Source organism: Pleurodeles waltl, chromosome 12 (genome assembly GCF_031143425.1).
Source record: "Pleurodeles waltl isolate 20211129_DDA chromosome 12, aPleWal1.hap1.20221129, whole genome shotgun sequence".
Taxonomy (NCBI): domain Eukaryota; kingdom Metazoa; phylum Chordata; class Amphibia; order Caudata; family Salamandridae; genus Pleurodeles; species Pleurodeles waltl.
In genome coordinates this window covers 126,751,911-126,779,688 of record NC_090451.1, presented here as the reverse complement: position 1 = coordinate 126,779,688, position 27,778 = coordinate 126,751,911, and the positions used below count along the sequence as shown (strand labels likewise).

The window sequence follows — 27,778 nt, the reverse complement described above, 5'->3', positions numbered from 1 at the left end:
ACCACTCCCAGGAGACGATGGCTACAGTCCTGGCCAAGTTTCAGGAGACCCAGCGCCTGCAGGAGGAACAGTATCTGGGCTTCAGGGAGGAACTCAGAACCATCAGCTCCGCCCTGGGCACCATCGTAGGAGTGCTGAAGGACATACAGAACACCATAAGGGACACCGTGGCACTCCAAGGGGCCCCTGACACTAGCATGGACGATGAACTGCCCACCACCTCCGCCGGCGCTAGTGGACAGGACCCCCCTGCCACAGGACCACCACACCAGTACCCCACCCCCTGCAAACGGACAACCACCCCGCAAGCGGTCCCTGAGATCCAGGAACAGGACAGAGCACGAGGGCAAGACCCCCGCCAAGAAATAAGACCACCCTGATTGTCATCCCACTGTCCCACTTTGTAACCCTGTCCATATTGGAACTGGCCCAGCTCCACTTCCTATGCCCATATGAGCAGTGCACCTTTGAGACTATAGACTGGACTCTGCCATGGACATTCCTCCACCATCACCCATCACCATTTTACCACCCCCCTCCAATATTTAGCACTGCAATAAACACCCTTGAACCACAAAACAATCTGGAGTCAGTCTGTGATATTGAAAACGTGTATTAGCTATAACAATGACAAAATCAGTTCTCAATAGTAATGTCAACATACCTATGTCACACATCACAAGTCCATGAAGGATGCAAGCAGATGAAACACGTTGGTAACCACACCTGTGAAACCGTAAGGGAAATGTACAACTCAGTTACCAAATACTGCTTGAAATTTACAGACAGGATAGAGGTAGAAGTGTGAAAGTAAAAGTATTAGTAAAGAAAGTGTTCTCACCTGTGTGCCATTGGAAATATTGCTGTATGACTGAGTCCCTGTTGTCAATGTCTTCTTCCTCTGCTTCCTCCTCATCACTGTCCACAGGCTCCACAGCTGCCACAACACCACCATCTGGACCATCCTCCTGCAGAAAAGGCACCTGGCGTCGCAAAGCAAGATTGTGAAGCATGGAGCAGGCGATGATGATCTGGCACACCTTCCTTGGTGAGTAGAATAGGGAACCACCTGTCATATGGTGGCACCTGAACCTGGCCTTCAGGAGGCCGAAGGTGCGTTCGATCACCCTCCTAGTCCGCCCATGGGCCTCATTGTAGCGTTCCTTTCCCCTGGTCTTGGGATTCCTCACTGGGGTCAGTAGCCATGACAGGTTGGGGTAACCAGAGTCCCCTAATAGCCACACACGGTGCCTCTGGAGTTGACCCATCACATAAGGGATGCTGCTATTCCGCAGGATGTAGGCGTCATGCACTGAGCCAGGGAACATAGCATTTACCTGGGAGATGTTCTGGTCTGCCAAACATACCATCTGTACATTCATGGAATGATAACTCCTCCGGTTCCTGTACACCTGTTCACTCCTGTGGGGGGGACCAGAGCTACATGGGTCCCATCAATGGCACCTATGATGTTAGGGATATGTCCCAGGGCATAGATGTCACCTTTAACAGTAGCCAAATCCTCCACCTGAGGGAAAACGATGTAGCTCCTCATGTGTTTCAGCAGGGCAGACAACACTCTGGACAACACGTTGGAAAACATAGGCTGGGACATCCCTGATGCCATGGCCACAGTTGTTTAAAATGACCCACTTGCTAGGAAATGGAGCAGTGATAGCACCTGCACTTGAGGGGGGATTCCTGTGGGATGGCGGATTGGTGACATCAGGTCTGGCTCCAACTGGGTACACAGTTCCTGGATTGTGGCACGGTCAAACCTGTAGGTGATGATTAAATGTCGCTCCTCCATTGCCAACAGGTCCACCAGTGGTCAGTCCACCGGAGGATTCCGCCATCTCCTCACATGTCCCAGCTGACGGTGCCTAGGAAGGACAACAGCGACCGCAGAGTCAAGCAATTTAGAGGCATGTACCCACAGCTACACAGAACACAAAACAAATTCCAAAAGAGTTGTCTGTATGTGTGTGTAGTCCAGGCCTCGGTATGTGTGACGCAGTAGAAAATGAAGCCATGTGGGTCCCTGAAATGGCGGATGCCTGACCTCTAAACTGGGACAATGGGATGTGAGGTGACTGTGCTGGCGTTGTACACCGTCGCGGTAGGCGGACGTAGACGGCGGCGCAATGCTGCATTGGTTAACATTGGACCCTATGGGCCCCAGGAGCCAATGACGAAATGCGCCGGCGGTGATGATACGCACCGCCACGGACGTCACCGCCACGTACGTGACCGCCATTTTCTATCTGTTCAATCACTCGATACCTGATCTTCGACAGGAGAGGACCTATACTGCACGTGCTGCTGTGACCTCGGTCTGGAAGAGACAATGGCACGTGCGTCTGGGGAAAGGGCCCCTGCCTTCACTGCACAGGAGTTGGAGAAGTTCATGGACGGGGTCCTCCCCCAGTACACGCTACTCTACGGTCCTCCAGACCAACAGGTGAGTACATAGGGTGCAAGTTGTATGGGCTATGCCTGTGTGGAGAGGGCGGGCAGTAAGAAGGAAGGGGGCACAGTTCAGCGAGCATGAATGAGTGTGAATGCATGTGCCACATGGCAAGGGCAGGGTTGTGGGCCACTCACTTTGACGGTGCAGTTGTTAATGACTTCTCTTCTTCCCCTGTACATGTCATATAGGTCAGCGCCCACCAGAAGAAGGATATTTGGCGTGCCATCGCCAAGGACGTCCGGACCCTGGGGGTCCACCAGAGACGGAGCACCCACTGCCGTAAAAGATGGGAGAACATTCGCCGCTGGAGCAAGAAGACAGTGGAGGCTCAGCTGGGGATGGCCTCCCAACGTGGGAGGCGTGCCTGTCGCACCATGACCCCCCTGATGTTCCGGATCCTCGCGGAGGCCTACCCTGAGTTGGGCATGAGGGCATCACAGCAGACACAAGGGGGTGAGTACACTCTCATTCTGATGACTTTGCAGGCAGTGGAGGTGTGTGGGTGAGGGAGGAGGGCTGTGGGTTTCCCTAGGCCAAGGCGAGTTCCATAGGCTAGGCCCCTCCGTAATGCAGGCTATGTGGCACCCCTCCCCACCTCTGTAGAGTGCCAAGTACAGGTATTCATGCCCCTGTGTCATCTATGTGTGCAGATGTCGGCCATAGCCATGTAGGACATATCCCAGGAACTGCATCTGTAGAGGCCAAGAGCGCGTCGTAGTGCAGGGGGCTGCTGTGTCTGTATTGTCCGCCAACGGCAGCGGTAAGCCATGCACTCAACCTGTCTTTCTTCTGTCGTCCCCCCCCTTTTTGTGCTCTCCCTGTTCTTTTGTGCATCAGCATCATCAGGCGGAAGTACAGTGGCACCGGAGCACGAGGGGGCTGCATCCCACATGGCCATGGAGGGCCACACCACGGACTCTGAGTACACCAGTGGGACGGAGGGCGAGGGGAGCTTCACGGTGGTCACCGGATCAGCAAACAGTGACACAGACTCGTCCTACGATGGGAGCTCCCTTGTGGTGGCGGCACCATCTGTGCCCCCCACTTCAACAGGTACAGCCGCCACCCCCCTTACCAGCACCGCCCTCCCAGCAGCCCCTCAGCCTTCGGCCCGTGCCCGCTCACCCAGGAGGGTGGGCATCACCTTCACCCCAGGCACCTCAGCCCCTGCCCTTGTCACCCCTGCTGCCCTCAGTGAGGAGGCCATTGACCTCCTCAGGTCACTCACTGTTGGGCTGTCTACCATTGTGAAGGCCATCCAGGGTGTAGAAAGGGAGTTGCAATACACTAATGCATTCCTGGAGGGCATTCATTCTTGTCAGGCTGCCCATCATCGAACCCTGCAATCTCTGGCCTCAGCATTGATGGCAGCCATTGTCCCTGTGTCTAGCCTCCCCCCTCCAACTTCCTCCACCCAGACCCAATACCCTGTACCTCAGCCTATCCCAAGCACACCATCAGACCAGCCTGCACACACTTCAACACACAAGGGCAGCTCAGGCAAACATAGTCACCACATATCCCACAGGCACTCACACAAGCATCACCCACATACTGACACAGCAACATCCACTGGCTCCACTGTGTCGCCCTCCTTGTCGTCTCCCTCCTCCCTCCCAGTTTCGTCTACACTCTCACCTGCATGCACTACCCCTACAGCCACTAGGACTCGCACCAGAACACCCAGCACCACACCCCGCTCACCTGCACTCACCACCCCCACTATCATTTACACGTCCCCTGTGTCATCTCCCAGTGTGTCTGTGACGCCCCCTCCCAAAGTACACAAACGCGGGCACACACACACCCAACATCCATCCACCTCACGACAGCCTCCAGAACATGCACCTGCACCCAAATCACCTAAAGTTACACCTCCTACAACCACCTCCTCTTCCTCCACTCCCAGACCCCCTCCAGCTACCCGTCCCAGTGTTCGTCAGAAACCTTTCCTGAGCAACGTTGACCTCTTTTCCAGCACCCCCCCCTCAAATTCATCGGTCCCGTAGTAGCACCTCAGCCCAAAAAAGTCCGGTACCAATGGTGCCTGTTAGAGGTATGTGGAGTGCACCGGGCACCAGGGCAGCCAGTGTGACATGGAGCCAAAGCACAGCCAGTCCCCCCCCCTGTGCAGCACCAGAAGTTGGACAGTGCCCGACGGGAGAGGGTGAAGCCTCCTGCTGGCAAAGCCGCTCACAAGGGTCCCGGGGGGAGTGTCGAGTCAGCTGTGACTCCTCCCAAGGTGGGGAAGGGGCAGAAGAAAGCACCAAAGTCTGGGAAGAGCAGCACGGCGGAGAAGGCCGCCATCATCCCCGCTGCCCAGGACGCCACAGCCAGCACTATCGTCACTGGCCAGGAGACCACCGCCAGAGTCAGTGGCCTGGAGGGCAGCACAATCGTCACTAGTCAGGAGACCACCGCCAGAGTCAGTGCCCTGGAGGGCAGCACGATCGTCACTGGTCAGGAGACCACCGCCAGAGTCAGTGACCTGGAGGGCAGCACAATCGTCACTGGTCAGGAGACCACCGCCAGAGTCAGTGCCCTGGAGGGCAGCACAATCGTCACTGGTCAGGAGACCACCGCCAGAGTCAGTGCCCAGGAGGGCCCCGGCAGCCACAGCCCCGCTGGGCAATTAGGGACCGCCATGGCACACACCGCTGCACAGGTCAGAGACAGCAAAGTGAAGCACCGCTGAACAGGGCAAGCACCCCTGAACAGGGCAAAGACCGCCATGGCAAGCACCGCTGAACAGGAGAAGCACCGCTGAACAGGGCAAAGACCGCCATGGCAAGCACCGCTGAACAGGGCAAGCACCGCCAACTCAAGCATCGCTAGCCCATGTGCGGCAGGGGCAGTGATGGAATTGGGACCGTCACGGGGAGAGTGATGCACTCTGGGCACCAGTCCCCCTCCAGAACCAGTGGAGAACGGCATCCACTACCTCAGTCCTTAACAGGATGAAGCACTCTGGGCACCAGTCCCCCTCCAGAACTAGTGGAGACTGTTATCGACTTGAGAGTCTGTGGCTTTGCACTCCCCAGGATATGGCAGTGGGCAACCCACCCACTGTAGAGACTTGTGAGACTGTGGCTTTGCACTCCCCAGGATATGGCAGTGGGCAACCCACCCACTGTAGAGACTTGAAAGACTGTGGTTTTGCACTCCCCAGGATGGTCCAGTGGGCAACCCACCCATTGTAGAGACTTGTGAGACTGTGGCTTTGCACTCCCCAGAATGATCCAGTGGGCAACCCACCCACTGTAGAGACTTGAAAGACTGTGGCTTTGCACTCCCCAGAATGGTCCAGTGGGCAAACCACCCACTGTAGAGACTTGAGAGACTGTGGCTTTGCACTCCCCAGGATGGTCCAGTGGGCAACCCACCCACTATAGAGACTTGTGAGACTGTGGCTTTGCACTCCCCAGGATACATCAATGGGCATGGAGCCCCGTCGTGGATCTGGCGTGGTGCTGTCATCCGGCTGAGGTGCCCCCCCTTCCCTTCCCCCTGAGGTGCCTGTTGTATTTCTATCTGATGCCCCTGCAGTGTTCTCTCCGTTTCTGGACAGGTATCTAGTGTGGGCCTCGCCCATGCATTTTGGGCCCAGTGGTCCACGGACTTTGGATGGTGCATACCTGCACTACTGATCGTGATGTATATATTTTGGCATTTGTATATATTTCTGTATATATTAGCTTACTGTATTGTGATACATTACAATGGTTGTACTCATTTCCTTTTGTCTTTGCGTTCTTCCGGGGGGTTGTTACTGTGATGTTTGGAAATGCATTGGTGTGTGTGTTGTAGTGTGCGAGGGTCGGGGTGGGGGTGTTGCGTGTGTGGGTCCCTGACTTTTGCTTCCCCCCTCCCCTATGTCGTAAGTGCAGTACTCACTGTTGTCTTCTACGCCGCCGTTGCTGATGTTCGTAGAGGAGCAGGAACACTATTGCATGGAGTATTTGGAGTTCCGGCTCCATGGTGTCCTCCTTCCTCGTGGAGTGTGTAGAGGTGAGCGTTTTCCCATTGAAATGTCTGTTTCCGCCGTGTTTTTATCCACGGTGAATCCGCCCCGGAAAAGGTGGCGGATTGGCCTGTTGTAATACTGTGGGCGGTACTTTGTCTTCCGCCGGTCTGTTGGCGGTGACCGCCGCGCTGTTTGTCTTTACCGCCGTGGCGGTTGGAGTGTTAAAGTGGCTGTCTATGTTGGCGGTTTCCGCCACCGTAATAATTCCCTTTTTTTTTCCGCCGGCCTGTTTGCGGTCTTACCGCCGCTTTAACACCGTCCGCCAGGGTTGTAATGACCTCCATTGTCATTTGCAACGCCAATAGCTATAACTCTCACAAATGTGAGACCTTTTGCATTGCAAATGCTTTTTTTTTTTTTTTGTGCACACAAGTGTGCGTGGAGCCTGCTTTGGTTCTTAAGAGCTCTGACCTAAAGCAAAGCTGAATTGTGTTCTTAGACAGAAACATAGCAATGCGCCCTTTGCTCACAATTAGAGATCCTACTAAGTGGAGTCTTGACCGAGCGGTTAATACAATGGATTTAAAATCCATTGATGTTTCCCTGCGCAGGCTCCAATCCTGCCGGCTACGGTAATCATTTAGCATCAGGTTTTAAATAACTGTGAAGAACACATTTTAACCAACATTATTTGTGGAGATAGAAATGTATTTTGAATGTTTATTTCACAGAGGTTTGATCTTATCTTGCAGAGAGAAGAGCGGGGTGGCCTCACAGAGAGAACATATTATTTGTTAAACCTTACATTTGAAGGTATTGTAAAGTTATCTAAGCAGAAAGAAGCAAAACAACAGCAGCGCCCATCAGCCGATTTCTTGGAGACCACGGTTTAGGAGTTTATTTAGAAAGAGACTGTAAAAGAGTGAAGTGTAACTTTTAAAATTAGGGACGTATTGGTAGAGTCACCGTGTATGCAAATTGATGCGTCATTAAAATCCATCTCTGGCAGCGGTGGGATTTGAACCCACGCCTCCGAAGAGACTGGAGCCTTAATCCAACGCTTTAGACCGCTTGGCCACGCTACCTACTGCATGCAGTGTACTGAAACCCTGAGTCTGCGCATTTTGTGGGGAAAGTCTTGTGATAAACCGTTTAAAGGACATGGGGCCAGATGTAGGAAAGTCCCAAATTGCGACTTGCAATTTGCGAGTCTCTGCGACTCGCAAATTGCAAGTCGCAAATTGGTATGCAGTACGGTGTCTCAGACACCGACTGCGACTCGCTATGGGGTCGCAATGACCCACCTCATTAATATTCATGAGGTGGGTCACAAATTGAGGCCCCATAGCGAGTATAGGCACTCGCAAACATGGAGGCCTGCTGTCAATAAAGCAGTTTTTTTTTTTAAGTGTAGCCCGTTTTCCTTAAATGAAAACGAGCTGCACTTTAAAAAAAAAAACTGAAACCTTTTGTTTCGGTATTTTTTCAGGGCAGGGAGTGGTCCGTTGTACCACTCCCTGCCCTGAAAAAATATTTTTGGGTCCATTCACAAAGTGGAAGGGGTCCCATGGAGACCCCTTCCAATTTGCGAGTGGGTTACCATCCACTTGAAGTGGATGGTAACTGTGATACCATTTGCGACCGCGTATGCGGTCGCAAATGGTATTGCATACCATTCAGACTCGCAAATAGAAAGGGAACACCCCTTCCTATTTGCGATTCTGAAATGCATATTGCGAGTCGGTACCGACTCGCAATATGCATGTCTGTATTGGGAAACGCGTTTAGCGAGTTGCAAACGGCAATTTTGCCGTTTGCGACTCGCTAAACGTTTCCTACATCTGGCCCATGATTACAATGTCGGGAGGGTGATGTGGTAATTGAAGATTCTCTCTCTTACTCAGTCACTGCACAAGTCTTCTCCCAGCTGCTCAGATCTAGTGCAATCACCTTAAAAGACAACACTCTCCGAGCAATGACTTCCAACCAAGGTATAAGCACCTGCTCTACATAGGCGACGTGACTCCATCATTTTCTATTGAAACAAATGTTCATACTGTTGGGGTCATTTCTTAGGGTGGGATCTAATGAAAGAGCAGTTCATTAAAAAAAAAACGAGGAGTTGCACGTATTCATGTCATCAGCCCTATTGCCGCACCCAGTCTCTCCAACATACTGTTTAGCTTTCCAGTGACGTCATGTCTTGTGTGGCCTATTCACATTCCGCTGTTAATATTTTTTAGCCAACCGAATTCCACACTTCCCGGTCTTTGAGTTCACATTGAAAAGGCACAAGTCCCAAAACGCAACCAGGTGCTGTTTAAAACTCCAGCACTGGTGGGCGGTGCCCCAGGTGACATGGGGCCCACCTGGATGCCCTGACTGCCTTTCACTTGACAGGCACAGACACACACAGGACAGAGGTTCAAAAGCTATTCTGAAAGAAGTAAGCACAACAGGCCCACGTGAAACAAAACTTTTTAAATAGATGATTTTTGTTTCTATTGACCTGGTTCTCACTCGTTCTGCGTGCCAAGTCAAATGTAAATGAGCCCCGCAATAAAAATGCACAGAGGATGGTAAAATTGAGATATTCCTAGCCTTGGTGTCAGAAAGGCTAGATTTTATTAAAGACACGGAGGCGAGTATTATGCAGTCTTTTCTTGCTTTAATTTTGAATAGCAGCCAAGTAAAAAACTACAGTACCGAGTGAAAGCGAACTACAACAATGACATCATAGCTGACAGCCAATAGGATATTGAGCACCAGTATTAATATCTTAACTGCGAGCAACAAGCCCTCTTTTCTTGATGCGAAAACTAAAGAGGAGAAGTAACCAACAAAACGGCATAAAAAATAGAAACCAATGTCACAATGTCCATGCAACAATCCCGAAAATGGCGAAAGCGGAGTGCAGTCTGAGAAGAGTGGGCGCCGAAGGCTGAATCCAAAGTCGGTAGGAGTTGTCCGTGTGAATCATGACGAGCCAACGCTGGAGGAGGGAGTTGGCACTGAAACAAGAATACAGGGCGGGTTAAAAATAGTGGTGGGATAATACTCGCTTCCGTGTCTTTAATAAAATCTAGCCTTTCTGACACCAAGGCTAGGAAAATCTCAATTTTATTACAAGACCAGAGGCTCATATTATGCATGTTCAAAGCATAGCAATGACTGAATCTGAAACATGAGAAATCGGCTTACAATAAAAAGTTCTAAACGTACTTTCATTAGACCAATCTGCAGACTTGAGAATATCCTGTAAAGAGGATCCTGCCCAAAAGGCGCGAGAGGCCATAGCCCCTCTAGCCGAATGGGCACCGAAAGATCCTACATCAATGCCAGCTAGGGACATGATCCATTTAACCCAACGAGCCAGAGTAGGGGAAGAAACAGGGTTATGAGGCTTCTGAAAGGAAATAAGCAATTGGGAGGCAGAGGATGATCTCAAATCTGCAGTACGAGTCACATAACTTTTCAAACAATTACCAACACATAGTTTGGGTTGAGAGGGAAAAAATGGATAATTAACACAGGCTAAATTAGTTTTAGTACGTTTCTTGATCTGAAAAGAAACAACAAGGGGGGAGAAGAAAAAGGAGGTAACATCCAATGCCTCAACATCTGAGACACGTTTAATGGAGACTAGACACAAAAGCATGGTTAACTTGGCCGAAAGCTGTTTGAGAGAGAGCAAATCATTATCTGGCCAAGTGGTGAGAAATTGTAAAACCAGATTAATGTCCCACATGACATTATATTCAGGAGATGGAGGCAAAACGTATCTTACTCCCTTTAATAATTGGCAGATGAGAGGATGTTCACCAATTGGCCTGCCATCAACTCTTTGATGTTCCGCAGAGATAGCCGACCTGTAAATATTAATAGTGCGATAAGCCTTACCTTGGGAGGCTAAGGAAGCCAGGAAATGTACCACTAATACTACATTAGCTGAAAAGGGATCTGAATTCCTGTCCAAACACCAGCTGCTCCAAAGGGCCCATGCGGACTTGTAGGCTCTGGAGGTACCAGGGGCCCTGGCCTGTTGGATGAGTTTAGTATGCATCCAGCGAAATTCCTGGGGTTCTCCAGGACGACCCCAAATTCTCCAGGCTATGAGGAACAAGGAACCGTTGAGAATCAAATGATGTTGTTGGCCCTGGGGATCTAAGAGGAGGTTGGGAAAGTGAGGAATCCAGATGGGCCGATCGATTGCCAACTCCAATAGAGTTGGGTACCAGGGATGAGCCTGCCAGAAAGGGGTTACGAGTACTAAAGTGAATAGTTGTCTGCATGCTTGAGCAAGGACTCGAGGAATGAACAGGAAGGGAGTAAAAGCATAGAGAAGGGATGACGGCCAAGTCTGAAGGAAAGTGTCCGTGGCGAGAGCCTGCGGATCTGAACTGAAATAGGAAGGAAGGTGGGAGTTGAGGCGAGAAGCGAAAAGATCTATGGACATTTCGCCAAAGATGGAAGTAAGATGCTTGAATATTGAAGGGTGCAATTGCCAATCGCTGGAGTCGTGAAGATGTCTGGAATACCAATCTGCTACCGTATTCAGTCTGCCCGGCAGAAACACTGCCTTGACCGAGATCCGACGAGGAAGACAATACTCCCAAAGATGTTTCGCCAGAGTGGAGAGAATCTTGGACCTGGTACCGCCTAGATGGTTGATATACCTGACCACGGACAAATTGTCCATCCTTAGAAGGATGGTGCAGCTTACCCTGTTTTTTGCAAAAGTGCGGATGGCAAAGGAACCTGCAAGCATCTCTAAACTGTTTATGTGCAAGAAGGACTCCTTCAGGGACCATGCGCCTCCAGTCGAGAACTGACCACACCTTGCGCCCCAACCGGTCCGACTTGCATCGGATTCTAATACACGATCTGGGGCGGCAGAGAAGATAGTTCTGCCATTCCAGGTGTCTAGATGCGTCAACCACCATAGAAGTTGGACTCGGCGTCTAGGACCAAGGGTATCCGAATATGCAAGGCCCTTGTGAAGATGGCGGATCTTGAGCCGCTGAAGGGCGCGATAATGTAAAGGACCGGGGAAGATGGCTTGTATAGAGGAAGCCAGAAGTCCTACCAGGCATGCCAGGGTCCTGAGGGAGATGTGAGGAAGGGATAGGGACTGACAAATCTCTTTTTTGATTAAGGATACCTTGTGTTGAGGAAGCTGAAGCACCGACAGGGTAGTGTCTATTAGAAATCCAAGAAATTCCAACTTCTGAGTCAGAATCAGGACCGACTTCTGAAAGTTGGCAAGGAAGCCTAGGCTGAGAAGAAGGTTCTGACAAAGCTGAAGATGGTCTAGCAGAAGACGTTTGTCTTGTGCCATCAAAAGAAAGTCGTCTAAATAAAGAATTAGACGAGCCCCGTGAGAGCGGAGAAAGGCCGCAACGGGTTTGAGGATTTTGGTGAAACACCAGGGAGCGGGAGAAAGCCCGAAAGGAAGAACTCTGAATTGATAAAAGGAGTCTAGCCATTGGAATTGAAGGAATTTCCTGTGTGAGGGATGAATTGGCACTGTGAGGTAAGCATCCTGAAGGTCTAATCTGACCAACCAATCGTGTTGCAGCAGAATGTTACTGAGATGGAGAATAGTTTCCATCTTGAAGTGCTGGTAAATGATAAAATTGTTGAAGGCCTTTAGGTTCAGTACTAAACGAAATTTCAGATTTTTCTTTTGGACGAGAAAGATGGTGCTGAGGAAACCCGAAGGGTCGAACAGAACGGGTTCTTTGCATGCTTGGAAAGGAGAGATTGGATTTCGACACGCAGAAGTTCGGATTGATTTTGGGAAAAAACTAAAGGAAGAGGAACACAGGATTGAATTGGGGTTTGATAAAACTCCAATAGGTACCCTTGAATGGATTGAATTACCCAGAGATCTGAAGTGAGAGAAAGCCATGAATTTAGAAATAGAGCCAATCTGCCTCCTACTGGAGGAAGGCCAGAATTGGAAACACTTACCGGAGGTTTGGTCTCCCCTGTTGGCGTAGCCTCTGTGACGGTAGCCTCTTGATCGACGGGGATAGAACCTTGGCTTGTATCCCGTGTAGGTCTCAAGCTGGGATTGCTGATTGTAGGAGTCTCTGTTGGCATACTGGCCTCTGATGGGGCGGCCGGCAAAGCGACTCCTACCTTTGCCGGCCCTGGCAAAAACCCGAGATGAAAAGATCTTTTTCATAGAAAGTTGGGCCTTGTCAAGGGAGGTAAAGGTGGACACATATTTCCCAAGTTCTTTGATAAAAGAATCCCCAAATAGTTGGCCCTTAGCTGACGGGCCATCATCCTTGGAGGCTAAAGAAGCCAGCTTAGGATCAATTTTCAACCAGATGCTTTTCCTCCTTTCAATAGATAGCTGAGTATTGGCGTTGCCCAACATGCAGATAGCACGTTGTGCCCAGTTCGAGAGAATTTCAGGGTCTATAGGAGTATTATCCATTTTGGCTTCCTCCGCCAAATCAAAAATTCTGGTGAGCAGGCCCACCAAATCCAGGAGCTTGTCCTGACAACCTGACCAAGCTCTATCTACACCCTTCTTGGGATCCTTGCCAAATTTGGTAAAGAACATAAGCATATTGGGATCAATAACCGGGTAGAAGTAATGTGATCCGGTAATGAGGGACGGGGACATTCAGATTTAAGCTTATTGCGGGTAGCTTTGTCGAGGGGATGGCATAAAAAGAAAGAAACATAGTCAGCCACATGATCAGACTGGTACCACTCCTTTGAATTTGGATGAACCATGAGGGAAGGGTCATATAAGGGTTCGCCAGCATGGTCAACTAACACATGAGACACAGGGTGAACGTCACCACTGTCACCAGGAGAAATTTTACGCCTTTTCTCCAGAGGCCCACACGAAAAAGGATCTGAAGATCCGTCCATATCATCAGTATGACTAGGGGAGTCATCATCAGTGTCTCTCAACTGTGTAATATGAACAGGAGAGGGAGGGGGCCAGATTTAAATACCTCTCAGGTGGAAGGACCAGACGAAACGCCTTTGGACGGCACCGGTAGGGTAGCCGCACGTTTCTTGCCTTTGTTAGAAGGCACCTTAGAGGACATAATCTTGGAAAAAGAGGCTTCTAAGTTTTTTGTTATGTCAGACATGGAAACAGCCACTGCCTGCTGGACAGAATCCTTGATAAAGGATTTCAAATTCTCTTGAAAGACTTGGGAATCTTCTTCCTCAGTCATTGTGGCCACAAAGTCAATAAGAATATATTAAATGTATTAAAAGAAATTAATCCTGAATTTATTGAAGGAATTGGCAAAACAGGGGTTAAATGAGGAGAAAGGGAAAGGGAGTGGCCAAAGGGGGCAGGACCAGGAAATAGGGGCGGTTACCGAAGGAAACAAACAGTCCAGAAGGACACCGTGCCGGGAAAAGCGTCAGCAGCAATGGGCAGAGTTGAAAAACCAGCCGAGCAGAAAAAACGAGTGAAAATACGCTCAAAGTGCCGTTCCAGAGGAACTCCGTCGAACAGGTACTTCAGGAATGCCTGGAATGACTGGAATGCGCGCGCGCGCACATGCGCGTCTACAACGGTCGAAAACGGCCGTTGAGAGACGCGCTGCTTAAAGTAAACAAGACGCGCGTCTGAGCAGCAATATACGCTCGTATGTCATTAAAACAATGTAAACAACAGAAATAAAGTCAGAATAATTCACATAGTACAATAATATTACGTGAAAGAAAAAAATAATGGAGATACTTATCTTGACTGCGAGCAGCAAGAAAAGAGGGCTTGTTGCTCGCAGTTAAGATACTAATACTGGTGCTCGATATCCTATTGGCTGTCAGCTATGATGTCATTGTTGTAGTTCGCTTTCACTGGGTACTGTAGTTTTTTACTTGGCTGCTATTCAAAATTAAAGCAAGAAAAGACTGCATAATATGAGCCTCCGGTCTTGTAATAAAATTCACTTCACTCTGCGCTCGTTGATTTTGAGAGCATGGTTGTCAGCCCGCACGCCTGTTATTTTCATGTGGAATTACTTGATTGCTTTGTGATAATCTTCATTACTCTGAATTGGAAGCTCCCCTACCCCAGTAATAGCGTTTGAGGTATTGCCTCCCTACCACACCAACAAGACCACCCTCTGACAAAGTCCTTTGCTCTCTTCAGAACTACCAGAAGCCCCTCCATGCACTAAGTACTTTTTGCTTGACGACCATGTAGGCGTCCTTGGAATATTGATATTTAGAAGTAACAATGTTTGTTTATTTTAACTAACTGAACTTTTTAGGGTCTCGCTTGATAGACGCTGTAGTATTCAGTAAAGGGCTTGGAGCCCGCATGCCACTCATCATTTTTTTATTTATGTGGCACACTTCTTTACAGTTTCCTAATTCATCAAGGCATGTCATGCATCATTTCCATTCATCTCTGTAGAGCAGCGACCAAGCGTTGATTGATTCAGCTTAATCAGTGCCTGACCGCTGCTCCCCACCTGATTAAGGTACTATTTTTTGCTTTTACCTTCCAGTGCCCTGCAAACAGAAGGCTTGTGACTGGCAAAAACATGCCCTGCAGGACAACCAAAACTGTTAAGTTTTAAATTTAAATCTAACTTTCTTTTATTTTGCCAAATCGTCTTTTCCCACGTTCCACGCATTTTTTCTTTTGTTTTTGTTCGTGGGCACTCTTCTCAAAAGATGACGATTAGCTTGTTTAAAATATTGCAAAGCAACAGTGTTTCTTTATTATGTGTAAGTTCTGAAATTATGCTTTAACACATAATCCTGCGGTACACTTCAATCCACCCCACTCCAATCCACCCCCATCCAGACCACTTCACCCACACTAATCCACCTCACTCCAGTCCAAATCACTCACCCGAATCCAATCCACTCTAACTCATCCCGCTCCAATCCTCTCCACCCACGCCTATCAAATTTGCCTCACTCCAATTTGCCCCATTCTAATAAAAAACAATCTGCACCACTCCAAAACAATCTGTCCCACTCCGATCCAAAACAATCTGCCCCACTTCAATCTGCCCGACTCCACTTCAAAACAATCTCCCCTACTCCAATTCAAAACAATCTACCCCACTGCAATTTGCTGCACTCCAATCCAAAACAAACTACCACACTGCAATCCAAAACAAGCTGCCATACTGCAATCGAAAACAATCTGTCCCACCCCTGGCAGTGGTGGCTGGTGCCCTTTCAAAGGAGGGGGGGGGGGGGAAGGGAACAATAGTTCATCTGAAGCTAAGTGAAGAAATTGGAATAAAATAGTGCATTTTAACCCCTTCGCTGCCAGGCCTTTTCCCCCTCAGGTGCCAGGCATTTTTTGGGCTATTTGGGGCAGGGCGCGCTTAGACCCTCATAAAGTTTTGTTCACATAAGCTCCCCACGCCAAAATTGCGTCCTTTTTTTCCAACATCCTAGGGATTCTAGAGGTACCCAGACTTTGTGGGTTCCCCTGAAGGAGACCAAGAAATTAGCCAAAATACAGTAAAAATTTAGTTTAAAAAAAAAAAATGGAAAAAAGGGCTGGAGAAGAAGGCTTCTGGTTTTTGTCCCTGAAATTGGCATCAACAAAAGGTTTGCAGTGCTAAAATCACCAGCTTCCCAGCTTTCACGTACAGGCAGACTTGAATCAGAAAACCCAATTTTTCAACTCAATTTTGGCATTATACTGGGACATACCCAATTTTTACGATTTTGTGTGCTTTTAGCCTCCTTCCAGTCAGTGACAGAAATGGGTGTGAAACCAATGCTGGGTCCCAGTAACATAAACATTTTTGAAAAGAAGACAACATTCTGAATTCAGCAATGGGTAACTTGTGTAGATCTTACAAGGGTTTCCTACAGAAAATAACAACTGAAATAAAAAAAAAAATTGAAATTGAGGTGAAAAAAACAGCCCTTTTTCTCTACGTTTTACTCTGTAACTTTTTTCTGCAATGTCAGAATTTTGAAGGCAATATACCGTTACGTCTGCTGGACTCTTCTGGTTGCGGGGATATATAGGGCTTGTAGGTTCATCAAGAACCCTAGGTAACCAGAGAAAATAAATGAGCTGCACCTTGCAGTGGGTTTTCTTTCTATACCGGGTATACAGCAATTAATTTGCCGAAGTATAAAGAGTGAAAAATAGGTATCAAGAAAACCTTTCTATTTCCAAAATGGGCACAGGATAAGGTGTTGAGGAGCAGTGGTTATTTGCACATATCTGAATTCTGGGGTGCCCACACTAGCATGCGAATCAAAGGGCATTTCTCAAATAGACGTCTTTTTTATACACAGTCTTATATTTGGAAGGAAAAAATGTAGATAAAGACAAGGGGCAGTAACACTTGTTTTGCTATTCTATGTTTCCTCAAGTCTCCCGATAAAAATGGTACCTCACTTGTGTGGGTAGGCCTAGCGCCCGCGACAGGAAGTGCCCCAAAACACAACGTGGACACATCAAATTTTCCCAAAGAAAACCAAAACCTAGGTGTTAGAAATGGGGTTTCTGGTTGGCTAGGGTATGCACCTCAGCCAGGCAGAACTTACCCACTCTAGACAGGGCAAGGGAGTTACACGTCCAACATAACCCCTGCTCACCCCCTTGGTAGCTTGGCACGAGCAGTCAGGCTTAACCCGGAGGCAATGTTTAAAGCGTCTGCACAACACACACACACACATGTGACGCAATATCCCCATCACAAAGGAAACACAACACCAGATTATATGAAAATATACTGTATTCTACACAACGTAATTATTAGACCAACATCACATAACAGTACTATCCTGCTACCTTAGCAGTTGTCAGAACGTTACACATTAGTTACTCTGCAAACTAGCAGTAGTCACACATAACACACAGGTTACTCAGTATTCTGCAACATAAGCAGTAGTCAGGAAACACGTTATCACATTAGGACACTTGTCATAAGAATATCATAAAACGCCCATAGTAGGAACATTAGAAAATCTATGGCAAGTTAAGCAAACATATTAGCAAGTCATGCCCATAAAAGGAACATGTGCACACATATGTAAAAGCATCATAGGACAGGCAGGCAATATAACACAAGTAATAAAGTCTGTAGCAAGAACTTCAATTCTGGTTATACTGGCCCTTTTACGAGTGCCTGGCTTGATGAAGAGGCACCTCCAGTGCCTAAAACGAAAAATGGGGCACCCGGCGCTCTTCTGCGCAAAACGGGGGCCTCCCTTGTCTCCTGGGGTTAGGGGAGGGCGGCACGCACCTCCTCTGTGACAAAACAATGGGCCCCTCCTAGGACCGTGAACACTGAGGGCCCCCCTAGGCCTCCACCGGCCCTCTCGAGGGGGGCCCAGGTCTGGGAAACCTTAAAAGGGGGAGGGGGGTGCCCCGCACCCCCTCCTAATTGAAACACGGGCCCTCCGGGGACCCGCTAACTTCTGGGGTCTCCCTGGGCCTCCGGGGGCCCTTCCACTACGGGAGACCCCTTCCCGATTGCCTTGGGCCCACGAGGGGGCCCACCAGAGAGCTGGCGGCAGGGGCGAGCCTCCGATGAGGCTGCTTCCCCGCCCGCTCAGTTCGGGGAGAGCCCTCCGGGGCTGGAGCAGGTGAGGGAGAGGCGTCCTCCTCTCCCTCCTGCTCGAACACAACGCCGGCACCAGGTCGGGCCGGCCGGTGCCCCGGGGGCGCTTCTCAGAGCGATCCCTACCCTGGGGGCACCGCTAGGAGCAGGCTTGCTCCTCGTTACTTCTAAAGTGGTTTCCTCGTGCCCCGGGGGCACGGAGCTGAGCGCGATCCTCGCGCTTCACGTACTTTCCTCCCCCCGGCTGCGGCTGTGATTTTCATCAACGAAGCGCTTTTCACAGCGCTTAGGAAAATTATGCAGCCTGGGCGCTTAGGAAAATTATGCAGCCTGGGCTGCGGCGGTGATTTTCATCAACGAAGCGCTTTTCACAGCGCTTAGGAAAATTATGCAGCCTGGGCTGCGGCGGTGATCTGGGCTCAAAATAAAGCGCTCTGCACAGCGCTAAGGCCAAATCTGAGGCCCGGGCTGCGGCGGTGATCCTCTGCAGCAGCTATAAGAAAGAGCGCTTTTCCTAAGCGCTAAGGCAATACTGTAGGAGATCGGTGCAGGGGTCAGGGGCCACAGCACCCTGCCCCTGGGAACAATAATCAAGGAAAAGGTACAGGGCTGGTGGGCCCAGCTACAGGCCAGCACAAGGGGTGCAGATGGTGGCAGTTCCTCCTAGTGACCAGGCAGGTCACAGGTCAGCACAGCAGCAGCAGTCCAAGGCGGTTTCCTGGTGAGTCCATTCATCAGCGTTCTGTGTCCAGTTTCAAGTTCCAAGAATGTTCAAATTGTGGGGAAAATTCCCCTGTACTTATAGTCCTGTTTTTACAGTGTTTTACAATGATAGGGAGAGGAGGTTCCAGCCAGTTACAACTGGTTCTGGGAGTGCCCCCTCTCTCCTTTCAGCACAGGCTCCAAACATCAGTGGGGGGTTAACGACCCTATTGTGTGAGGCCAGGGCACAGTCTTTACAAATGCAGGTGTGCCCCGCCTCTCCCTTCTCTCAGCCCAGGAAGACTATTCAGCATGCAGATGCACCTTGGTGACACCTCCACCCTCCCTGTGTACAGGATGTCTGAAAAGTATGCACAAAGCCCCAACTGTCACTCTGCCCAGACATGGATTGGAGTCAAGCTGCAAAACACCAGAATTATAAGCACAGATAAATGCGCACTTTCTAGAAGTGGCATTTCTGTGATAGTAATAAAAAATACACCCACACCAGTAAGCAGTATTTATTATCACCATCACAACCATACCAAACACGCCTACGCTACCCCTCATAAATCAGACAATACCCCTTACACATAAGGCAGGGCATTTCTAATGCAATCCTATGAAAAGGCAGCACTCACAGCAGTGAGACACCAAGTTAGGCTGTTTGTCACTACCAGGACAGGTATTGCAATATGGCACATGTCCTGCCTTTCTACATACATGGCACCCTGCCCATAGGGCTAGCTAGGGCGTACTTTAGGGGTGACTTACATGTAGTAAAAGGGGAGTTCTGGGCCTGGCAAGTAAATTTAGATGCCAGGTCCCTGTGGCAGAAAACTGTGCACACAGGCCCTGCGCTAGCAGGCCTGAGACAGGTTTGAAAGTCTACTTCAGTGGGTGGCGCAAGCAGCGCTGCAGGCCCACTAGTAGTATTTAATTTACAGGCCCTGGGTATAGAGATACCACTGTACACGGGACTTATAGGTAAATTAAATATGCTGATTAGGTATAAGCCAATCATACCAACTTTAGATGGGAGAGCACCTGCACTTTAGCACTGGTCAGCAGTGATAAAGTGCTCAGAGTCCTAGAGCCAACAGCGAGAGGTCAGAAAAACCAGGAGGAAGGAGGCAAAAAGACTAGGGATGACCATGCGTATGGCCAAAAGTCCAACACAACCCCCTACCAGCCAAAAGCCAGGGGAGAACAATCAATACCTTGATGTACTTCCCTGATTGGGGCGATAGAACAAGGACCCAGGCCCACAACAGCAGGGGCATGTTCCAGTTCTATGCCTTCCTGACTCCACTGGGATCTCTCTGTCAATGCGTCCCAGGCAGCCTAGACCAACCCACGGGGATTCTCTAGCTGCCAATGGCCAGAACCAGGCCCCAGGCCATCTAGGAGCCTCTGGTCTCTGAAACCATAATGAGTGGGGGACGGTAGCCCCAGGTGCAAAGCAACCTGTCTCCACTCCATTTCCGATCAGTTCAGGGGCTCTACCCTGCCACTGATCCACCAACCTAGGGTCCGCACCCATAGGTTCTACAGGGGCTAGAGGCGAGGCTCTCCTCCCTCTACCCCTCCTTCTGGGATCCCGCCCTCCTCTCCTAGGAGGGGTATCACCAGAATCCACACTTGTCAGGGTGCTGGGTACAGCAGCCCTGCAAAACGTTCTCGTCAGCCCAGGATCACTACCTGGCGACTGACCACCCAACCTAGGGACGACACCCTTGGGTTGCACCGGGGTCCGGGGCGGGCTTCCCCCTCCCTGAACCCCACTTCCAGAGTCCTGCGTCTCCCCACCTCGGGAGAAGCCACCAGAAGTTTCACACGGGTGGGTGAGCACACTAACCGCCCCCCCAACCAGATCAGAGTTTACCCCCTGAACCTGTCTATGTAGTCCAGGGACGACACCCTTAGACTGGACCATTGCCCAGCGAACCAGGACTTCCTTGGGAGCACACCTACCCCCTACCAGATCAGAGCTTACCCCCTGAATCTGGCAATCCAACCCAGAGTCACTACCCTGTGGTTGAACCACTGCCTGGCGCACCAGGACTTCCTTGGGAGCACACGTACTCCCCATCAGGTCAGAGTTTACCCCCTGAACCTGATCATCCAACCCAGAGTCACCACCCTGCTGTTGAATCATTGCCTGGTGCACCAGGACTTCCTGGGGGGCACACCTACCCCCCACCAGGGAAACACTTTCCCCAAGGGCCACACAAGAGTCTGGCTGGCGCAGGTCTCCTGACCTCTACCCATCTGACAGAGTCTGGATTCCTCCCAGCCCAGAAATGGTCTCACCAAGGTCATTCCTGGGAGGCTCTGCTCTCAGAGCTGACCCCTGACCCTCCAGGTTCTCCACTGGGGCCCGCAGCCCCCTCTCAACCCTATGCCTGGATTTCCGCCTCCTCCGCTGTAGAGCGAGACTACCAGACACCAGGACCGGCGGAACGCTATCACCAGCCACCCGCCTAAGTCCTAATGCCAAAATGGGATCCTTCTGAACAGCTGGCCTTACGGCACAGGTTAGGCTCACCTCCTGGCGTTCACTCATGGAACCTTCCAGGACCTGGGACGGTATCTTGGGCACCTTGGGCCTCAGCCCAGCCCCATTCCCTCTCCTCTGAGACGGGACATGGGGTCCCTCACCCACCCCAGTCCACTGGGACCTACCTGGGACACTCCATTCCTTTCCCACCACACCTTGTTGGGAAACACCTAGACCACTCTCATTAGGAACACCCCCTAATGCCACACCAGACCCTCTGGTACGCAACCAGAAGTCTGCCTCCTTTGCGAGCTCCCTGGGGTCAGAGAGCTCACACACTGACAAGTGTTGGCGTAACTCTGAAAAACAACAACGAAACAGGTGCTCTCTGAGAATCAGATTAAACAGCCCTTCAAAATTGTTTACTGTGCTACCCTTCACCCATCCATCCAGTGCAATGCAGCAATCCTCCACAAACTCCTCCCAAGACTGGTGGGACAGTTTCTTACCACCCCTAAACCTTTTCCTGTATTGCTAAGGGGAAAAAACATACTTCACAATCAGTGCGTTCTTCACAGCGGAGTACCCCTCCTTGTCACTCTCTTCTAGAGTCAGTAGGGCATCCCTCCCCTCCTCAGGAATAAAACTCCCTAGGCCAGTTCCCCAATCCTTCTCAGGGATCCTGCGCTCTACCAGAGCCTTCTCATATTCCTTTAACCACTGACGTATGTCACCCCCCTCTTGGAACCTAGGTACCAGATCTATGGGTATGTGAGGAACATCTTTGCTACAGCACTGTACATTGCTGCCACCACTGGACTCCACCTGCAGCGCTGGTGAGTCCAGAACCTTCAGACTGCGCTCTAGAGCGAGTCTTTCTCTGGCAAAGGCCCTCTCTGCCTCTGCCATTCTCTCCTGTACTAAGGCCTTCTCTACCTCAGCCCTTCTCTCCTCAACAGCTAGGCGCGCTAACTGCAACTTCAGGTCCCTCTCTTCCCGCCTATCTCTTAGCTCATCAGGCGTCAAGGAATGAGAGGTAGCCCTGCTTCTTACACTGGACCCAGCAAAGGACTCCCTATCACTGGGGCCTTCCCTGTCAACTGGCGTCCCCAACCGGTCATTCTCACCCTCCTGATCAGTCTCTCTACCACTCTCTAGGGATGAGGTCTGGGAGCCCTCCCATTGGGAACCCTCGCTACACTCAGGATCCTCTGGGTACCCCCTAAGCACACTCCCTCCCTTGGTAAATGTCACAAACCTTTCAAAGAAATTCAGAGATCTCCTGAGGTCCCCTTCTACAGGCAGCCCTCTCTCTCTACAGAACCCCTCTAATTCCCCCTGCGTGTAAAACAGCAGGTCCTCTAAATCAAAGGTAAGCCCCATCTTGAAAAGGTACAAATAACTCAACTGTGACAACCACAATACCCAAGTGTGAGATCTGAAAACAGGAAAAATGACCAAAGAGAGAAAGTTAAGAGAAGCCAAACATGTGATGGTCCAAACGCAATCCTTGTAGTGAAATAATGAGTCTCAATGGTATTGTGCAAGCGCAAGTCCTATCCTCACCGCTGACGACCAATGTTAGAAATGGGGTTTCTGGTTGGCTAGGGTATGCACCTCAGCCAGGCAGAACTTACCCACTCTAGTCAGGGCAAGGGAGTTGCACGTCCAAGATAACCCCTGCTCACCCCCTTGGTAGCTTGGCACGAGCAGTCAGGCTTAACCCGGAGGCAATGTGTAAAGCGTCTGCACAACACACACACACATGTGACGCAATATCCCCACCACAAAGGAAACACAACACCAGATTATATGAAAATATACTGTATTGTACACAACGTAATTATTAGACCAACATCACATATCAGTACTATCCTGCTACCTTAGCAGTTGTCAGAACGTTACACATTAGTTACTCTGCAAACTAGCAGTAGTCACACATAACACACAGGTTACTCAGTATTCTGCAACATAAGCAGTAGTCAGGAAACACGTTATCACATTAGGACACTTGTCATAAGAATATCATAAAACGCCCATAGTAGGAACAGTAGAAAATCTATGGCAAGTTAAGCAAACAAATTAGCAAGTCATGCCCATAAAAGGAACATGTGCACACATATGTAAAAGCATCATAGGACAGGCAGGCAATATAACACAAGTAATAAAGTCTGTAGCAAGAACTTCAATTCTGGTTAAACTGGCCCTTTTACGAGTACCTGGCTTGATGAAGAGGCACCTCCAGTGCCTAAAACGAATAATGCGCCCCCCGGCGCTCTTCTGCGCAAAACGGGGGCCTCCCTTGTCTCCTGGGGTTAGGGGAGGGCGGCACGCACCTCCTCTGTGACAAAACAATGGGCCCCTCCTAGGACTGTGAACACTGAGGGCCCCCCTAGGCCTCCACCGGCCCTCTCGAGGGGGGCCCAGGTCTGGGAAACCTTAAAAGGGGGAGGGGGGCGCCTCGCACCCCCTCCTAATTGAAACACGGGCCCTCCGGGGACCCGCTAACTTCTGGGGTCTCCCTGGGCCTCCGGGGGCCCTTCCACTAAGGGAGACCCCTTCCCGATTGCCTTGGGCCCACGAGGGGGCCCACCAGAGAGCTGGCGGCAGGGGCGAGCCTCCGATGAGGCTGCTTCCCCGCCCGCACAGTTCGGGGAGAGCCCTCTGGGGCTGGAGCAGGTGAGGGAGAGGCGTCCTCCTCTCCCTCCTGCTCGAACACAACGCCGGCACCAGGTCGGGCCGGCCGGTGCCCCGAGGGCGCTCCTCGGAGCGATCCCTACCCCGGGGCACCGCTAGGAGCAGGCTTGCTCCTCGTTACTTCTAAAGTGGTTTCCTCGTGCCCCGGGGGCACGGAGCTGAGCGCGATCCTCGCGCTTCACGGAATTTACTTCCCCGGGCTGCGGCGGTGATTTTCATCAACGAAACGCTTTTCACAGCGCTTAGGAAAATTATGCAGCCTGGGCTGCTGCGGTGATTTTCATCAACGAAGCGCTTTTCACAGCGCTTAGGAAAATTATGCAGCCTGGGCTGCGGCGCTGATCTGGGCTCAAAATAAAGCGCTCTGCACAGCGCTAAGGCCAAATCTGAGGCCCAGGCTGCGGCGGTGATCCTCTGCAGCAGCTATAAGAAAGAGCGCTTTTCCTAAGCGCTAAGGCAATGCTGTAGGAGATCGGTGCAGGGGTCAGGGACCACAGCACCCTGCCCCTGGGAACAATAATCAAGGAAAAGGTACAGGGCTGGTGGGCCCAGCTACAGGCCAGCACAAGGGGTGCAGATGGTGGCAGTTCCTCCTAGTGACCAGGCAGGTCACAGGTCAGCACAGCAGCAGCAGTCCAAGGCGGGTTCCTGGTGAGTCCATTCATCAGCGTTCTGTGTCCAGTTTCAAGTTCCAAGAATGTTCAAATTGTGGGGAAAATTCCCCTGTACTTATAGTCCTGTTTTTACAGTGTTTTACAGTGATAGGGAGAGGAGGTTCCAGCCAGTTACAACTGGTTCTGGGAGTGCCCCCTCTCTCCTTTCAGCACAGGCTCCAAACATCAGTGGGGGGTTAACGACCCTATTGTGTGAGGCCAGGGCACAGTCTTTACAAATGCAGGTGTGCCCCGCCTCTCCCTTCTCTCAGCCCAGGAAGACTATTCAGTATGCAGATGCACCTCGGTGACACCTCCACCCTCCCTGTGTACAGGCTGTCTGAAAAGTATGCACAAAGCCCCAACTGTCAGTCTGCCAGACGTGGATTGGAGTCAAGCTGCAAAACACCAGAGTCATAAGCACAGATAAATGCGCACTTTCTAGAAGTGGCATTTCTGTGATAGTAATAAAAAATACACCCACACCAGTAAGCAGTATTTATTATCACCATCACAACCATACCAAACACGCCTACGCTAGCCCTCATAAATCAGACAATACCCCTACACATAAGGCAGGGCATTTCTAATGCAATCCTATGAGAAGGCAGCACTCACAGCAGTGAGACACCAAGTTAGGCTGTTTGTCACTACCAGGACAGGCCATGCAATATGGCACATGTCCTGCCTTTCTACATACATGGCACCCTGCCCATAGGGCTAGCTAGGGCGTACTTTAGGGGTGACTTACATGTAGTAAAAGGGGAGTTCTGGGCCTGGCAAGTAAATTTAGATGCCAGGTCCCTGTGGCAGAAAACTGCGCACACAGGCCCTGCGCTAGCAGGCCTGAGACAGGTTTGAAAGTCTACTTCAGTGGGTGGCGCAAGCAGCGCTGCAGGCCCACTAGTAGTATTTAATTTACAGGCCCTGGGTATAGAGATACTACTGTACAAGGGACTTATTGGTAAATTAAATATGCCAACTAGGTATAAGCCAATCATACCAACTTTAGATGGGAGAGCACCTGCACTTTAGCACTGGTCAGCAGTGATAAAGTGCTCATAGTCCTAGAGCCAACAGCGAAAGGTCAGAAAAACCAGGAGAAAGGAGGCAAAAAGACTAGGGATGACCATGCGTATGGCCAAAAGTCCAACACTAGGTAAAAGACATTGTCATTTGCAACGCCAATAGCTCTAACTCTCACAAATGTGAGACCTTTCGCATTGCAAATGTTTGTTTTTTTGTGCCGACAAGTGTGCGTGGAGCCTTCTTTGGTTCTTAAGACCTCAGACCTAAAGCAAAGCTTAGACAGAAACATAGCAATGTGCCCTTTGCACACAGTTAGAGATCCTACTAAATGGAGTTATATATAGGTATTCACGGCCATTTTGCACAATTCTGTTGTGATATAAAGTTTCGGTATGGGTTGTTGAGGGCTCGTAGTTATGGCCGAGTGGTTAAGGTGATGGGCTTGCAATCCATTGGGGGTTCTCTACGCAGGTTCGAATTCTGCCGAGTACCACTCTTGTTTATTTTAAACCTGATATTTAAAATAACTGTGAAGAACACATTTACCAACTTTATTTGGGAAGATAGATAATTTGCTTTAAATCTTTATTTAACAGAGGTTCGATTTTATTTTGCAGAGAGAAGAGCGGGGTGACCGCGTGGGGAGAACACATTATTTGTTAAACCTTCCATTTGAAGGTGATCCAAGCAGAATGAAGGAAAACAACAGCAGCGCCCATCAGCCGATTTCTTGGGAGTCCACGGTTTAGGAGTTTACTTAGAAGGAGACTGTAAAAGAGTTTTTATATTTGGGACCTATTGGTAGAGTCACTGTGTATGCAAATTGAAGGGGCAGGAGGGAGATGCGTCATTAAGATCTGTTAAAATCCATCTCTGGCAGCGGTGGGATTCGAACCCACGCCTCCAAAGAGACTGGAGCCTTAATCCAGCGCCATAGACCGCTCGGCCACACTACCTGCTGCGCTCAGTGTGTCTGTGCACTTCATGAGCACCGAAACCCTGCGTCTTCGCACTTAGTGTGGAAAGTCGAGTCGATAAACCGTTTAAAGGACATGATTACAATGTCGGGAGGGTGATGTGGTAATTTAAGGTTATCTCTCTTACTCAGTCACTGCACAAGTCTTCTCCCAGCTGCTCGGACCTAGTGCAATCACCTTAAAAGACAACACTCTCCGAGCAATGACTTCCAACCAAGGTATAAGCACCTGGTCTACATAGGCAATGTGACTCCATCATTTTCTAATGAAACAAGTGTTCATACTGGTGGGCTCATTTCTTAGGGTGGGATCTAATGAATGAGCAGTTCATTCAAAAATAACCGAGGAGTTGCACGTATTCATGACATCAGCCCTATTGCCGCACCCAGTCTCCCCAACATACTGTTTAGCTTTCCAGTGACGTCATGTCTTGTGTGGCCTATTCACATTCCGCTGTTAATATTTTTTAGCCAACAGAATTCCACACTTCCCGGTCTTTGAGCTCACTTTGAAAAGGCACAAGTCCCAAAATGCAACCGGGTGCTGTTTAAAACTCCAGCACTGGTGGGCGGTGCCCCAGGTGACATGGGGCCCACCTGGATGCACTGACTGCCTTTCACGTGACAGTCACAGACACACACAGGACAGAGGTTCAAAAGCTATTCTGAAAGAAGTAAGCACAACAGGCCCACGTGAAACTAAACTTTTTAAATAGATGATTTTTGTTTCTATTGACCGGTTTCTCACTCGTTCTGCGCGCCAAGTCAAATGTAAATGAGCCTCGCAATAAAAATGCACAGAGGAAGGTAAAATTCACTTCACTCTGCGCTCGTTGATGCTGAGAGCATGGTTGTCAGCCCGCACGCTTGTTATTTTGATGTGGAATTACTTGATTGCTTTGTGATAATATTCATTACTCTGAATTGCAAGCTCCCCTACCCCCAGTAATAACGTTTGAGGTATTGCCTCCCTACCACACCAACAAGGCCACCCTCTGACCAAGTCCTTTGCCTCTCTTCAAAACTACCATAAGCCCCTCCATGCACTAGGAACTTTTTGCTTGACGACCATGTAGGCGTCCTTGGAATATTGATATTTAGAAGTAACAATGTTTGTTTATTTTAACTAACTGACCTTTTTAGGGTCTTGCTTGATAGACTCTGTAGTATTCAGTAAAGGGCTTGGAGCCCGCATGTCTCTCACCATTTTTTTTATTTATGTGGCACTCTTCTTTACAGTTTCC

General features: G+C 49.9%; 2 non-coding genes across 2 annotated transcripts; both read right to left on the bottom strand.

Annotated features, from left to right (window-relative positions):
* Positions 1 to 7,437: 7,437 nt before the first annotated feature.
* TRNAL-AAG (transfer RNA leucine (anticodon AAG)) lies at positions 7,438 to 7,519 on the bottom strand. Its single transcript has one exon. It is a non-coding gene; the product is annotated as a tRNA-Leu (tRNA).
* An 18,913-nt stretch (positions 7,520 to 26,432) lies between these two features.
* On the bottom strand, positions 26,433 to 26,514 carry TRNAL-AAG (transfer RNA leucine (anticodon AAG)). Its single transcript has one exon. It is a non-coding gene; the product is annotated as a tRNA-Leu (tRNA).
* Positions 26,515 to 27,778: the final 1,264 nt, after the last annotated feature.